We start from the raw sequence: 5,149 nt of genomic DNA on the forward strand, positions 1-5,149 counted from the left end.
TTTAGGAGGCGGGGGCTAGCTTGGCTGAGGCAGCAGGTGAAGTCCATACAGCAGCCATTGTTAGCAGTAGCTCCCTGGGTCAGAGAGACCTGTGCAACACAATTCGTCTCCTCAGGCCTCTCTCCAAGTCATTGTCCATGCGTTCTTTCTGTCAGGGCCTCAGTTCTCCTAGTCCCTGATGACAATGTTTCAGGCAAACACTGTTCCATCTTCAGACCGACTCTTACAATGAGGTAATTGTAAAGCTGATAAAACTGCAAAGAAAGTGGTCAATGGAGCGACAATGTGTGCCCTGATTCCACAAAAAAAACATATGAGAGCAGGTGCTATGATAGCAAATCTTAAAAGATATGTAGTTGAACCTAAAATGCAAAGTTGTGCTAATCAAATAGTGAAAAAAAAATGTGTGATATGTTGTAAAATTAATTGTAAGATAGGGTTAAAGCTTCCATCTGGAGAGGTAAAAAGAGGGAATTTTCCAGGAGAATATTGGCAAATTGATTTTTCTGAATTACTCAAATGTAATAATTAAAAATATCTTTTGGTATTAGTAGATACCTTTTCTGGATGGCCTGAAGCTTTCCCATGCCAGACCAACAAAGCTAGGGAAGTAGCAAAGAAGTTATTAAATGAAATTGTACCAAGATTTGGCCGTTGCACATACCATTTCTACTCTTCTGGGGGTAAGATGGGATTTGCATAACCCTTGGAGACCTCAATCTAGTGGAAAGGTAGAAAGAAGGAACTAATCCACAAAAAGGCAATTAGCTAAATTCTGTCAGGAAACTCATGTAAAATGGATAGATGTATTGCCAGTTGCTTTACTGAGAATTCGCATTACCCCAAGAGTAAGAGAAAAAGTAAGTCCTTTTGAAATATTGTATGGGAGACCCTATTCAGTAAAACTGACAGGAAGAGTCGATCAAATGCATATTTTTGGGGAACCAAATGCTCACTGAATATATGTTGTCTTTGGGAAAAACTTTCTTATCATTACATAGGAGAAAGCACCCGTGGCATTGGATGTGTCTGTACCTCCCTTCTGACCTGGAGATCAAGTCTGTCCTTGGACCTGGAAGGATGAATCTTTGAAAGAGAGGTGGAAAGGACCCTGTATGGTATTGTTAGTAACTAACACAGCTGTGAAACTTAAAGGAGTAATTTCCTGGATCCACTATGCTAGATTAAAGTACAGAGACTCAGTAGAAATCAAAAGAGATCACTTCTTTAACACTAAAACTTAATGAACTGCACTTGGACTGAAATAGAATCTTATATAGAATTTGATTGCATTCAAGGAGGTTTGTTAATATTCAATGTAGCATTAATATTAGCCTGTTTTCTTTGTAGATATCTGTTTAAATATGTATTAGAGTTACATATGTCTTTGCCCGTTATATGGTACAGTAAGTTCACAGACTGTTAAATCAGGAGAATCCATGAACCCAAGATGTACATTTTATGATGTTCCAGAAGACCATGCATATAGCTGCCAAGACCAATTGCTGGATATGCACACATTTCGCAGAATATTCAAATAAAGGGATTCCTATATCAAGAATACCTCTTCCTATTAATATAACTTGACCACTTTGGGGAAAACACTTCATTTGAATGTTGATCAATCTAAAAGAATTATGACTGAGTTAGAGGAGATTTGGAAACATACTACCATTTTGCATGAGGTACAGAAAAGCAATACCTCTTAAGGATTTCAAGAAGTTTGGACATAATTGATGTCCTGAATTCCTAGTTTACAGACGTGGATTAAGAAGTTGATTGTATTTATTGTAATAGCAATTGTTATATTTGTATATTTGTATGTTATGTTGCAATGTGTAATGAAGTGTTGTGTTGCAGTCACTCACTAAAAGAGTTTAGAAAAGGTAGGACTTATTCGATATATAGATGCATACAAATAAGTCCTAAAGGAGGGAATTATTATTACCACTTAAAAGAATGAATCCCGTCTGCAATTGCTAACCTAAAGATATGTAAATCCTTTTAGTTTTATGTCAGTCTACTCATATAACAAAGAGTGACTTGCAAAACAATTAGTTGAGTCTTGCTTTAACACATATCTTGAGACTGTTGGATAAAGTGTCCTTTAGCTGAACATTGCACATTATATGCTAAAAGGATTATGTAATGCGATATTCAAATGTGTGACCAGTTGACTCTTTAGTACTGCCCTGAGTAGTGATAAGATTTTGTATATAATGCCTATTATTTTCTTTCTGGTGTGCCGCCTTTATTCCAGCATCCAGGCTTGTGCAACTCTGTAACAAACAATATCTCATCTCTGTGTGCTACAGTTTGGCTCATTTGTATGGACACTGGGTGACAGAACCTTGTTTTTGGGACAGCATGGGGTCAATGCTTTTTTCATGCTGCAAGTAGCAAAGTTAGCACCGTTGATACAAGTCATTAGGGCAGTAGTATCAATACCTTATCTCCTGACTTGAGTGTGACTCACATAGCAGTATGGGCACAGGCTAGGTACTGAGTTTTCACATTTATGGCATTTACTGAGTTTGCATATCTGGGTCGAGGTACTTTTCTAACACATTTTTAGCTCAAGTCTGTAATAATGTAGTCCTGTAATACAGTATTGCTATTTCTAGTAACAGGCCATAAGCTTTATACTGAGTTTGCAAGGCCTCAGGACAGGTGTGTCAGGCCTCCTCTGCCTGAAATTTTTTTGACATGGCTACAGCTTTGTATTACTTAGTTTAGCTGTGACAGTCATTTATCTAAATAACTACATGTCTGTGACCAAATTTTTACTTTTATCTTTGCGTGATACAACCATAGTTTTATATAGATAGCAATAAGAATCAGTTGTTCTAGGTAGAATGAGATATTTACAACTAACACAATAATGTAGAGAAATATAGGCCCAGTATGACAGCAGAGGCCTCCAAGAAGTGGAGACAGAGGATGCAGCATAGATGTATACATGCATGGCATGATAAAATATGCGGCACACACCGGCATAGGAGATCCCGCAGCTATAAAAAAAGTCACCTGTGGTCACTTAAAAAAACCCGTGGACCTAGAGTTGGACAAAACTAGTTCCAGGGGTAACAAAACAAACAAAGAAATAATATCTAACATACATAAGTGGCAAGATATATGCCCTGTTTCCCCCAAAATAAGTCCTAGCATGATTTTTCAGGATTTTTGAGGATACTTGAAATATAAGCCCTACTCCAAAAATAAGCCCTAGTTATAGTTCACAAAAAAAGTCAATTTAAACAGTGTCCAGGCAGCTATACATATAAAAAAGTAATAGGTTTTGGAGCAAAAATTAATAGAAGACCCTGTCTTATTGTCAGGGTTTAAAGCAAAGCAACAATAAACCATGACAGATGCTCTCTGTTACCCCCTCACCCTCTCCCCACCCTCTCCTTTAGATAGGAAAGATGATAAGGAAGATAAGGAGGAAGGAAGAGAGACTTAGACTTCAAGTTGGAAGGGTTTTAAAGGTTTTACTAATGCTACTAATAAATAGAGAAAATATACAAAATATACAAAACCAATCTTGAATGCCTGATATGGAGTTGGTGTCACTCCAGCAGCAGCAGAACTAGTATCTGGCTTGGATCCAGCAGCTGCAGGGCAGGCACCTGGAAGTCATGGACGGGACTTCACAGCAAACTGGAAACTGGATTTCAGGGATGCAGGGCCTCGGGCTTATAGATCACAGGCAGACAGGTAGGGTCCTCTTCAGGTGCCAGCCACGGTTGAAGAGAGCGAGACCCTTGTGATCTTCCTCTTATATAGAATGTATGATGATTATGGGATGGAATACTTGGTCAGTTTTAGTCACCTGTTCCGTCCACCCCTCCTGCAAATATGTCCTGTTATCAGTTAACCTTAGTTACCATAGTAATAAATCTAAACATGAGCTTCTTCAGCATTCCATTGGTCATCTTATCAGCATCGAGTACAGTGTCCGAGAAAAAAATGTGCAGCTAACTTCAGGAAAGTGCAGTTACTTGGAAGAACTTAGCTGAAAGGAAAAATTCACTAAAAGAGAAACTGTTCTTGTTTTTAACAAAACCAGGACACTTATTTTCGGGGAAACAGGGTACTAATTTTAGATGTAACCTGGAGCTTCAGAGCAATGAAGAAGGAGTAAGGTATAAAAACATGTTAGCAAACAAGTGACTATAAGGGGATACTAGAGGGAGGAAGAAGAAACCATCAACATGAACATCATATTTCTCCTGGCAAAGGACTCCAGCTGCTGACAGCTTACTGTAACTCCCCCCTTCCCACCACCAACACCAGCATCTGACCCTAGGTCTCAGAGAAGCAATGAAAGGGTGAGCATAACACCAAGAAGAGGTGTAGAAACTCTATGTGTGTGTATGTGCACGTGTGTGTTGCATTTAGTACTCTATCTGCATTTATTATTCTCTTTTTTCCTGTAATAATTAGATCTAGACTAATGATAATGGTTCAATTAGACTGTTAAGATTTCCATTATACTAAGTGATTACATTTACATAATTTAAATAAAAATATTATATATTAAACATATTCATAACTAATATATATATATATATAAATTAAAGTTGTGCTTCCTCTTTTAGCCGTAGACAAGATTTTGAATGTAACAAGGCCAAGAGTTAGAAATTGCATTCTATTCCCCTGCCTGAAGAGAATTGTCCCACTGCTAAGGTAAATGCACCTATCAGTCTCATGGATGTAGCTGACTATAAACTCATCAATGGTAATTTGGAAAAGGAATTTGGCTTGCAAAATTTTATTTCAACCAGGTAGAATATGCAGAGAGTTCTTTTGAACTCATCTATAGTTTGACCTCTAATCTGTAAGAACCCAAAATAAGGATTCCACTTGAGACAAGGATCATGTAAATAGTTGCTTTCATAAAATAAAGGCCATAACACTTATGGGAAGAACTAGCCCAGGGATTCTGTTCCAAGAGTTCCTTTCTTGACTAACCCATTTTTCTCAATATTCAGGGATTCTTAAAGGGGAGGAAAGCATTGTAATAGGAAAGCAGACACTGCTTCTCAAGACCAATAGTAGACCAGGACTAAACTACTGTACTTGAGGTTAAGATTGGACCGGTCTTTTAGCATGGTCTATAAAATAGCATATTTGTACTAGTATTAGC

This window comes from Nesoenas mayeri (assembly GCF_963082525.1).
Source record: "Nesoenas mayeri genome assembly, chromosome: W".
NCBI classification, from domain to species: domain Eukaryota; kingdom Metazoa; phylum Chordata; class Aves; order Columbiformes; family Columbidae; genus Nesoenas; species Nesoenas mayeri.